Source organism: Carettochelys insculpta, chromosome 8 (assembly GCF_033958435.1).
Source record: "Carettochelys insculpta isolate YL-2023 chromosome 8, ASM3395843v1, whole genome shotgun sequence".
NCBI lineage: Eukaryota > Metazoa > Chordata > Testudines > Carettochelyidae > Carettochelys > Carettochelys insculpta.
The window spans coordinates 43,885,055-43,897,314 of record NC_134144.1 but is presented as its reverse complement, the minus strand read 5'-3'; the positions used below and the strand labels follow the sequence as shown (position 1 = coordinate 43,897,314).

Sequence of the window (12,260 nt, the reverse complement as noted above, 5' to 3'; positions counted from 1 at the left end):
TTGAAACAGTTTGTACTCCTCTATCCAATATTCTTCTGGAACACTCAAAAAATTCTAGCAGATTGGAAAGGAAAAATGTATTTTTCCTTTTCATAAGGTATGTTACTATGTTACTAATGTATCATGTTCAACTAGGTATTTCATAATAGTCTATTTAGCTATTGGTTCACACAATTTCTCAAGTAGTAACACAAGACACATTGGCTTATAATTCCCAGAATCATTCATAATACCTTTTTAAAATACATAAAAGACAAGTATTGCTATTACGCAGTGGCCATCTATTACAACAGTTGATTTTAGTGAGCAAATGTATATTTTTGTTGGCAGTTCCGCCACGTTAATCCTAAATTTCATCAGAATACTTATAGAGTACCACCACGCAGTCCTGGTTCCCGACAGGTGTTTGGCACTTCCTCTTCTGACACTTGTGTCATATTTGACAGGACTAGCTCAGAGGCAGGCACCCTTCAAAGCCACATTTCTGTGACTGTTACATGGTTGCTTAGCTATCCTCCATGCTGAGTAAAGATTTTAAACTTTCCAGTTTTTGATTGGCTTAATTTTAAAAATACCCCTCTATAAATGTAAACACTAAATTTTGGTGTGATCCTTTGCATACAATGGGTGAACTTAATTCTACTGTGCTCTCACTCAATGGTTCAGTTGCAGTTATCTTTTGAAACAAATCATGTCCACCTCTTCTGTTGTGGACCCTGAACTACCTGTTACACAAAAGTTAGATACACGTATTGATGAATTGCTTTTCTATATATACTGTTCTATTTTGAGAGACAACCTGTTTATATGCAGGTAGGTCACCTATTATTAGTGCTTTATTAGATTTAATTGCCTCTTGCCTTCTTCACATTAATTACTCAGTATCACTACCCTGTTGTCTTGTTACTTAAATTATAACCTCTATAGTGCAAGGATCATCTCCTTCTGTACATGGCCCAGATCCATGACTAAGGCTCCTAGGCATTATGGTAATCATATATATTATTTCTGTTGTGTCCGTCTGTCTGTCCAGGCAAGGTTCTACCATGTTCTCCCCCACCCCCATGCTGTGCCATTCCCAGCCTCTCCCCAGCCAGCACGGGACCCAGACCAACATCCCCACCCCCGGATGGAGGCCTCTATAACTTTCTTGTAGCCCAAATTCCGCTTGTAAGCAGAGCAGTAACAGGGCCTCTAGTACAAATAATAATCAGAAGCACCACAGTCCTATTCTACTGCCAGGTTTTCTAGTTTATCTGCTTCAAAGATTTTGCTGTTCAAGCTCTCATTCTTGCTCCATTTCATCTTTATTTTTTCCTTACTGGTTGTATCTTATATCGGAGGGGTAGCCGTGTTAGTCTGGATCTGTAACAGCAACGAAGGGTCCTGTGGCACCTTACAGACTAACAGAAAGGTTTTCTGTTAGTCTATAAGGTGCCACAAGACCCTTTGTTACTGGTTGTATTTTATAATCCTAGATTATGAGTTCTCCAAAGCAGTGACTGTCTTTTTAAATTGTTTATACAGCATCTAGCATAATGTGGCTTCAACTGGGTAATGCAGTATACTGCAATGAAAATACTATATGTCACCACTTCCTTATTCACATAGGTATATAGTTTTTCATTTTTGACCTTTGCCTATATTTATATTCTTTATCTGACATTGTTATTTTTCATGCATTTATGTCAGCTACACAGAGATTAATTTGTTTTAATGAAATACCCAGCAGGCATTGTTGTCTGACTTGAGTTTTTCCTCAGAGCCTGTCGAGTTTCCCCCAGTGCCTAGTTTAAATAATTTTCACAATCACTGTCACAGCTTTCTGTGACAGACGTCTGATTCCACTGCAATTAGCGTGGAGTTCAGCCCTTCTGCCGAGGTTCTTTTCACCCACAGTGCTTTACAAATGTAATAATGCTTCTTCTTCACAGAATGTTCTCATTCGTACCTTGAGATCCTGAAGTTTCTATTGTTTAGCTTCGGAGGGGTAGCTGTGTTAGTCTGGATCTGTAACAGCAATGAAGGGTCCTGTGGCAACTTATAGACTAACAGAAAAGTTTTGAGCATGAGCTTTCGTGAGCACAGACTCACTTCATCAGATGCTGGTCTTAGAAATCTGCAGGGCCAGGTATACATAAGCCAGAGCAAGGGTGGGGATAACAAGGTTAGCTCAGTAAGCAAGGGTGAGGCTTACTACCAGCAGTTGATCTGGAGGTGTGAACACCAAGGGAGGGGAAGCTGCTTCTGTATTTAGCCAGCCATTCTCAGTCTTTGTTTAAGCCTGAGCTGAGGGCGTCAAATTTGCAGATGAATTGTAGCTCAGAAATTTCTCTTTGGAGTCTGGTCCTGAAATTTCTTTGCTGTAGGATAGCTACTTTTAAGTCTGCTACTGTGTGGTCTGGGAGATCGAAGTGCTCTCCTACGGGTTTTTGTATATTGCCATTTCTGAAATCTGATTTGTGTGCGTTTAGTCTTTTACGTAGAGACTGTCCAGTTTGTCCGAGGTATATAGCAGAGGGGCATTGCTGGCACATGATGGCATAAATTATATTGGTTGACGTGCAGCTGAATGAACCCACGACTGTGTGGCTGATCTGGTTAGATCCTGTAATGGTGTTGCTGGTGTAGATATGTGGGCAGAGCTGGCAACGAGGTTTGCTGCATGGATTCGTCCCTGAGTTAGAGTGACTGTGGTGCGGTGTATAGTTGCTGGTTAGGATTTGCTTCAGGTTGGCAAGTTGTCTGTGGGCAAGGACTGGTCTGCCTCCCAAGGCCTGTGAAAGTGGGAGATCATTGTCCCGGATGGGTTGGAAATCCCTGATGATGCGCTGTAGAGCTTTTAGCTGAGGACTGTAGGTGATGGCTAGTGGTGTTCTGTTGGTTTCTCTCTTGGGCTTGTCCTGTAATAAGAGGCTAAGTGGCACACGTCTGGCTCTGTTCATCTGTTTTTTCACTTCCTCAGGTGGGTATTGCTTAGCTGATCCTTGAGACCATTTCCAGTAGAGCATTATCTCCAGATCTGAAGAAGTGGGTCTGCCCCACGAAAGCTCATCACCTAATAATTTATTTTGTTAGTCTTTAAAGTGCTACATGACTGCTGTTTTTGATCCTTGTGAACTTGGAAACATGTCAGAAAAATAACAACAGCTGCTTAGATCCTTCTTGATAATTTAAACTTGGCTTCCAGGACTTCTGTCTGACACCACTACAGCACTGGTACCAATATAAACACAATCACAGACTGAGCATTCACCAAAATTTTATCTCGATGCATCATGAGCTCCAACACCTTCCCATCCTGAACCAATATTCCCTGTAAGCTGAGTGCTTGGGCAGCCACCCAGAAGAGATTCGGGTCCCACCCAGATGATCAGCAGAGTTCCACAGCCACCCACAGTTGGCACCACAAGTAAACAACAGAGAAGACTGAGCATTCTTCATGCACCTTCTTCATTCTTCTGTTATTTACTTGTGGTACACATCTTCACATGCCTTGGTGCATGTGACAAAATTTATTCCACCCATGGATGGAAAAAAAGAGAGAACAATGGTGAAAACACGTTGCCAAACAGTTCAAATGCCACCAAATACAGTAGGATCGCAACATTTGCAAGCATTCCCTGTTGAGAACCCTCACGACTGATGAATTTTGCAAATAGGGCAGGCAGCTCTGGTCAGCAGCTGGGGGAGAGGGAGACCAGCAGTGGGGCCATGGGGAGACAGGAAAGTGGCAGTAGCCACTGGCACTCCTGGCCCTGGAGCCCTGGGGAAGCAAGGCCGCTGTCGAATAATTGAATTCACGAATGTGGCACTCACCAATGTCACAACTGTGCTGTATTTAGCTATTTCTAAGGATCAAATCTCCCAACAGCACAATCTAACTACAGAGATAGACTTACCTCATAGAGCTGGGAAGGGACCCTGAGAGGTCATTGAGTCTAGTTCCCTGTAGTCACAGCAGGACTTTCACCATTCCTGCTAGATTTTTTTTTTTTAAATCTATTTGTCCCAGATCTCTAAATAGCCTCCTCAGAGACTGAGCTCACAACCCTCAGTTTGGCAGGCTAATGCTCAAACCACTGAGCTAACAGAATGGCAACGACAACCAGGGGATGGACCTGTTTAGTGCATGAAGAATGCTCAGTCTTCTTCTCACAGTCTCTCTAACTCAGGGACCCATCCATGCAACAAACCTCGTTGCCAGCTCTGCCCACATATCTACACCAGCAACACCATTACAGGATCTAACCAGATCAGCCACACAGTCGTGGGTTCATTCAGCTGCACATCTACCAATATAATTTATGCCATCATGTGCCAGCAATGCCCCTCTGCTATATACCTCGGACAAACTGGACAGTCTCTACATAAAAGACTAAATGCACACAAATCAGATTTCAGAAATGGCAATATACAAAAACCCGTAGGAGAGCACTTCAATCTCCCAGGCCACACAGTAGGAGACTTAAAAGTAGCTATCCTACAGCAAAGAAATTTCAGGACCAGACTCCAAAGAGAAATTTCTGAGCTACAATTCATCTGCAAATTTGATGTCCTCAGCTCAGGCTTAAACAAAGACTGTGAATGGCTGGCTAAATACAGAAGCAGCTTCCCCTCCTTTGGTGTTCACACCTCCAGATCAACTGCTGGTAGTAAGCCTCACCCTTGCTGACTGAGCTAACCTTGCTATCCCCACCCTTGCTCTGGCTTATTTATACCTGGCCCTGCAGATTTCTAAGACCAGCATCTGATGAAGTGAGTCTGTGCTCACGAAAGCTCATGCTCAAAACTTTTCAGTTAGTCTATAAGTTGCCACAGGACCCTTCGTTGCTGTTACAGATCCAGACTAACACGGCTACCCCTCCAATACTTGACAGTCTTCTCTGTTATCTATTAGTAGGGGATTCCCAGTCAAAACAGTTTGTTCCTTTGATCCTACATGAAAATAGTACCAATACAATTAATACATTCTCAAAATTTATTCTGGTGGCCTGTAGAACAGATACAGTCTGAGTCCGAATGGAGGTCATCAACAAGCCTTAGAATCCTCCAGCCATTAATGCTTCATCTTCCTTCTGCATAACAGAAGACTTCAGAGGAGTGACTACAGAAAATAAGAGATGTCTCTAGTCATCTTTGCCTTCCACAGAACCACCTACACCTGGTTGTTCAACATGCTGCTGTGGAATGTCTTACGCTTTTTTCTAAGCTTCGAAAGGATAGATTTATGTTTGAAACCAGAAGATGCAGGAATCTACTCATCAGCCAACAGCTCCAGCCACCCTATATACTGAATTAAATTGTCCCCAAATCCGTAGCTCAAACAAGCCACCACACTCCTGTGCAACACATTCTTTCTCATGCTCTCAAGGACTAAATTCTGCCAGTGTATGAGACTTCTTCAACCTTTCAAACCTGATCATTTGCCATGCAGTTTCAGTAAACCTGAATTTTTTTCAGACAATACAAAAAATACTACACCAAAAAAAAACACAAAACACTGCCAACATCAAAGGTATGACCCAGGGCTCAATGATGAGAATCTAGCTGATCCCTCCCTTGGACCACATCAACAACCAATCTTTCACATTGGAGCATATTCGTGGAAGACATCACTAGCACTAAGTACCTTACGATTCTTGGCTCTGTAGGATTCCTGATAAGTAGTTTTAAACCAGCTACTAAAACGAGAGGCAATAGCAGTTCCTGCAGGACACAATCACTGTGTTATTCTTTCCTTTGTGAATATGTATTTAAGCATCTCACTAATCTGTTAAATCCAAACACCACATCTCTAAGCCCCATCCCACAATCACAGCACAACATGTGTCTAACAGTGCCAAAATGAGTACAGCCCTGGCTTTACTAAGGGCTTCAGTGTTAGTGAGCATAACCAAGAAAATCCCTGTGCCACTATATCCAAGCTCCAGGATATAAATACTAAAATCAGGGCAGAAAGAACTTCCCCAGCATTTCTTACCAGATGTATGAGACTAGTGGTCTTGTCATTCATGTACATCAGTGTTTCCCAAACGTAAAACATTCACATACCCTTACAGGACTTTGACCTTACTGGTGTACCTCCTCTCCCAGTGCCACCCCAGCACTTCTCTCCTGATTTTTGGTAATTTATTTTCTGCTGTGTGCCCCTTGAAATCTTTTCACTTACTGCTGCTGGTACACATGCCACACTTGGTGAAACAATTACATACATAATTGTGTTTTCCATGGGACAAAGTGCAAAGCCAGATGATTGTGAATGATGTTCACACAAAAGAGTGGAAGGATTAGGAACAGAGTGGCAAAAAACCTGTCTCCTCTATGTATCTCAATATTCCATTATATACTTTAAAATACAACAGAAACAAGGGCTCATTTGACCTAAAATTTTAAACAAATATGTTGCATGGTGACTTCTTACTAGAAAAACAGGTAAATGTGAAATATGTTTTATGTAACCCAGGACATAACCCTGAAGAAATACATGAAATAGGATCTAATGGGGTGAAGAAATCAGAATCTTTTAAGGTTACTGAATTAAAAAGATGCAGAACAACGAGAATAAGACTTTAGAGATAATTTACCTGTACCCATAACACTCACCACTGTGAGTACTTCCATTGATTTCAATGAAACTAGATTATTCTAGTGAGTAAGTTATGTAGGATCAAACTTATTTTTAAAAAACCTTTTAAATATGATTAAGATTTCATCATACAAGCAAAACACAGTCTGTAAATATTAGCTTCACTACCCTGCTAGTTTTCTTTACCAATGGCTAAGTAGAACTAATTTTTAAGAAAGATTAAGTAACTTATCCACTGTCACTCTCGGAGTCAGTGACTGAGTTACACATAAAATGTTTAATTCCCTAACCTGCCTATGGTCAGGTTAGGGAACGGAAAGTTAAGACTATTTTGGATACACAAAGGCTTTGAAATTCTGAACAGCACAGAACCACTAGATTTCAAACTACTTAAAAAGTAAAACTTACCCCCTCCCCACCACTCTTCCCCACAAAAAGAAGCAGGCATAAGATGAGAGTGCATTCTGGAGAATTTTCTTCACACAGAGATACAGTAAACTCTTTCCTATCCAGCAGCCCTGGGACTGGGATGTTGTCGGATGTTTAAATATGCCAGATAAAGTTCAGCTCCCCCACCCCACGTCCAGTGCCGGCTCCTGCTGAACTGCTGTGGCTACCTTGTTGGTGAAGACAGTGGACAGCCACTCAGGCATGGCTGCACTACATGAGAAGACGCTGCCAGTGGCAGGCACTGGGTGGGGAGCTATTCTGGGGGTGGTTGCCACACCACTCTGGGGATGGCTGCTGCACTGTTCAGGGAGCCGCGGCAATGCCACTGCTCAGGGAGCAGCTCCGGGCAGGAGAGTGGAGGAGCTACTGGCTGCACACATGCTCAGAGGCTGCCAGAGTAAGAAGGGGATGGCTGGGCAGGACAGAATGCTGGTTAATTGACGATTCCATTTGTTTGAATACCGAATAAAACAGAGTTTACTGTAATTAACACAGTTTGGCACAGTTCACAAGTGCAAGTAATAGAAGCTGAAGCCTTTCTTCATTTAATTTTTAAAAAAAGCAATGAAGGATGGAGAAAAGCTTCACACAAGGAGGCAAACTAATGTAAAAGAGAAGCAGTGTACTTTTCTCATACTGAGAATTCCTATACATATTTTGACTAAAAATGTTTAATTTTACAACGTTATAGTTGCAATTGGTGCCTGCATTTTTCTGAACAAGAGGCAGAGGGAGAAAACATGATAGGCATCACCAGTTTACCTGAGGATTAAAAACACCACTGAAGATTATCAGTTCAGCAGGTAAAATTAAACAGATTATGAAGGCCACAGAAATTACTAGCAATTGCATAAATAATGAATAAAAGAGAAAACTAACTGCAATGTATCTATATGTGCCAATATATTTACATTAAACTCCTGGTATGTTTTATCAGCACTAAATATTGTGCCAGGGAAATCCATTTCTAAACTTTAGAAAGTTTCGTAAATATGATTCTACCACAGAAAGCTCTATACTTACTGGAGCTGACTACTCCCCCTTCTATTCCAGAAAAATTTTCACTCATTCACCTGCTTCACCTGACACCCTAGGAGAATCTGATTTAATAATATTCTTTCCTGTTTGGCATTAGAAGCGTCTGGGGGAAATCACATGTTAAAGAGAAGTGTAAATATTAAGAGGACTTTATAGGACACACTCAGAAAGACAGTGACACTCATCTCAAAGCCCTTCTAATAGGGACAGTACTTAAATCACCCACAGAACTCTCCTGCTCAAACTTGGCACCAAGTACCTCTCTCTCAGTATGGAATGCCCCACAAGCACCAAGTTCACCTTGGCAAGATTGTTAATGGCAGAGAAGCACCACACCAAATGTGTGTGCCCCCTGGCCTCAAGAGATGGAAAAAGGGCAGCAGGCAAAGGACCCACATCAGGCTGTTTGTCTTTGTGAGGACTTCAAGGTACTGCTTCTCCAGCCAGGTCTCTGAGCCCACTACAGGAACCACCCTGACTCAACAGAGCAGCAGGAGTCCTATACACCTTTTGATGCTGTCTACATCAGAAGCCTTTCAAGTGTCCCAGGACCTCCTATCTTTCTGGTTTCTGAGTTTGTACTATAAAGTCCTTTTAAAATTTATACTTCTCTTTAACATTTGAGTCCCCCAGTTCAAATTTGAACTGTCCTTCCATTTGTCCTCAAAATAAACTGGACAATAGTGACATCTTCCCTTCAAAATAATCATTATATTTCATTTCTAATAGAGATATTAATATTCTGATTGTAGATGAATGCTAGTATTTCTTTTTTATCATCATTTTCATTTTGTCCCTGTATAGGTTTCTGTATTATAGAAGTCCAGTTATATAACTGGTTTACTGTGTGCCTATTTTTCATAATTAAATTTAACTGTATTGCTTAAGACTCTTGACTTACAATAAGTTGAATACTTTTTGAGCAGGGCTTTTGAAATTCTACTAGCCAACACACAGATAATGATAGAGAGCATTACTCCCAAAGGCCAGCATCCGTTTCTACAATGCTGGTGTCTTAGTAACAAGGAATGATAACTGCAAATGCCTTTATTAATATTAATGAACTTCATGCTGAAAGAGAACAACGCTTTTCAAAAGAATTAAAAAGGGATAAATACTTAACTAGGGCCTTAAACATAAAGCATCAGTGAACAAAATCCCTTGACAGTGGAAGTAGAAAAATGATGAACTAAACATTTTTAGAAACACATTTTAAAATACTAGCAATGCCAGACATTTTACCTTACACAGACTCCAGGAGACCACTCACTGTGAAAGAAATGCATGTATGTTGTATTTTCTCCCCACCCCTGCAGTCCTTTAATCTTTACAATGCTATAAAAGCTTGTTGCAATGCATCTTCCAACATTAGCCTCTTGTTCTTTCAAACTGTATGCATAATTTCATGGCATTGGTGATTGTGTTTGCAGCATAACAAGCTGAAAACTATGGCTCATCATCAGAAAAATGTATTCCCAAACAAAGGTCACATATTTTAATTAACATTTATAAGACTGGAGTGAAACAAAGTGAACTTCATCTAAAATGCTTGTAAATTAAACTGAGGCTCGAAGCATAGCTCAAAAAGTGGCTAAATATTTACATAAAAACATGTTCATACAAAAACACGTAAAAGTTAAAAATCAAAATTTACATTCACATGCGCTCATCACAGGGGAGGAGAATGTTGTCTTTTTGGCTTAAATCCTAAAATTGAGTGCCTAAAGCTAAGCTCTTAAGGCCTGAGTCTACACCCAGTGAAAACGTACCAAGTTTAAGCAGATAACAAAGGCCCAAATCCTTATGCACATGCTTAACTTCAAGAGCAATGACTAGCCAGTGGAACTCCTCATGATTACAGTTAAGTACACTAAGTGTTTATATAGTATGTTAGCTTAAATAGCCAGATTTTCAAAAGAGCTGAATATACAGTTGCTCCCAATCAGGTCCATGGGAACTACTGAGTGTTCAACATGAAAAACATGACTTATTATTTAGGCATCTGAACACAAATTTATGAAGCTACCTACAAGTTCCTGAAAATCCTGCCTTGATATTTATTTTCTTTAAATGTAGATTTCATTGAAGACATGGCCATATAAATCAGACTAAAATTATAGACTTTCAAAACACACTTAAACCCATGCAGTAATTTTAATACAATAAACCCCTGATTTAATGGATTAAATAGGAGGGAAGGGGAATCCATTAAAGCCGGAAGTCCAATACATAGAGGGTTTACTGTCCACCCACCCCCGCCAGGCTCCTCCAACCCCAGCCCTCCCAACCCCCCAAAATACCTGCAATTCACCAAAGAATCTGCCACCACTGCAGGAACCACTGGAGCCAGACACTGCGGCTGGAGCTGTCAACTCTGCTGCTGCAGAGACGGGGGGACCTTGCCACCGCACAACTGGGCGAACTCCAACATTGCAAGGCTGGAGCTTTCCTGCCACAGCTGGGACCCCACTGCTGCACAGCTCGGGGAATCCTGCCATGTGGGGCTGGAGCTTTCCCACTGTGGCTGGAAGCCCGTTGCATGCGCCTGGAATTTTCCCCACTGTGTGGCTGAAAGAGCTGCTCCTGCAGCCACCACAGTCCTCCCACCAGGGCTTGGGCATGTATGCAACTACTGTCTACCCCTATGTGCCCCACCCTGGTGGGAGGAGCACGTGATGGCTCTGGCGGTGGTCCAGGCCACCGTGCAGGGTTCAGCTGCAGTTTTTTGGGGGTGGAGGACAAGCCTAGGATTTTACAGGCCCCAATTAAGTGGGGTTCAGGAACAACACGTGGAGGAGGGGGCGGGGACTAGTGGAGACAGCATGGGTTTGTGAAGAACAAATCATGCCAGACCAATCTGATAGTTTTCTATGACAGGACAACAAGTCTTGTCGATAAAAGAGAAGCAGTGGATGTAGTATATCAGAACTTAGGAAGGCATTTGATATGGTTTTCATGATCTTCTTATCAATAGACTAGGCAAATGCAATTTAGATGGGTCTACTATAAGGTGCATAACTGGCTGGGTAACCATTCTCAGAGAGTAGATATTAGTGGTTCACAGCCATACTAGAAGGGCATAACAAGTGGGGTTCCGGAGGGGTCTGTTTTGGGACCAGTTCTATTCAATATCTTCAATAACAATTTAGATATTGGCAAAGAGAGTATTCTTATCACGTTTACAGATGATACCAAGGTGGGAGTGGCTGCAACTGCTTTGGAGGATAGAGGTAGAATTAAAAATGATCTGGACAAACTGGAGAAACGTCTGAGGTAAACAGGATGAAATTTAATAAGGACAAACGCAAAGCACTCTGCTTAGTAAGGAACAATCAGCTTCATACATACAAAATGGGAAGTGACTGTCTAGGAAGTAGCACTGTGGAAAGGGATTTAGGGCTCATAGTGGACCACAAGCTTAATATGAGTCAACAGTGTAGTACTGTTGCAAAAAAGCAAACATGATTCTGGGATGCATTAATAGGAGTGTTGAGAGCAAGATCTGGGAAGTCATTTTCTGCTCTACTCAGAGCTCATTATGCCTCAACTGGAGTACTGTGCCCACTTCTGGGCACCACATGTCAAGGAAGATGTGGAGAAATTTAAGATGGTCTAGAGAAGAGCAACAAGAATTATTAAAGGTGTAGGGAACATGAGCTATCAGAGAACACTGAAACAACTGGGCTAATTTAGTTTAGAAAAGAGAAGACAGGGGACATGATAGCAGTTTTCAAGTACCTCAAAGAGGGTTACAAGGAGGAGGGAGAAAAATTGTTCTCCTTGGCCTCTGAGGATAGGACAAGGAGCAATGGGCCTAAACTGCAGAAAAGGAGATTTAAGTTGGACATTAGGAAAAACTTCCTAACTGTCAGAGTGGTTAAACACTGGAATAAATTGGCTAACGGGGTTGTGGAATCTCCATCACTGGAGATATTTAAGAACAGGTTAGACAGACTTCTACCAGGGATGGTAGACATTGTTTGGTCCTGACGTGAGGGCAGTGGACTGGACTCTATGACTGCGTGAGGTCCCTTCCAGTTCTGGTGTTCTATGATAGGTTTGTACTTGTCTTGGGCATAGTATATGTAACATTTATAATGATTATTAATTATGTATGTTCCTATGGTATGCTCTACTGGCACTGTATGAAAAGATTCTACAGTATTTATAGTTTAAAAGACAA

At 41.6% G+C, this 12,260-nt stretch overlaps 1 protein-coding gene across 15 annotated transcripts in view; it reads right to left on the bottom strand.

Moving 5' to 3' along the window:
• The window catches only part of BAZ2B (bromodomain adjacent to zinc finger domain 2B), a 394,656-nt gene that overhangs the window by 144,894 nt on the left and 237,502 nt on the right, over positions 1-12,260 (bottom strand). The gene's annotated exons all lie outside the window — the stretch shown is intronic.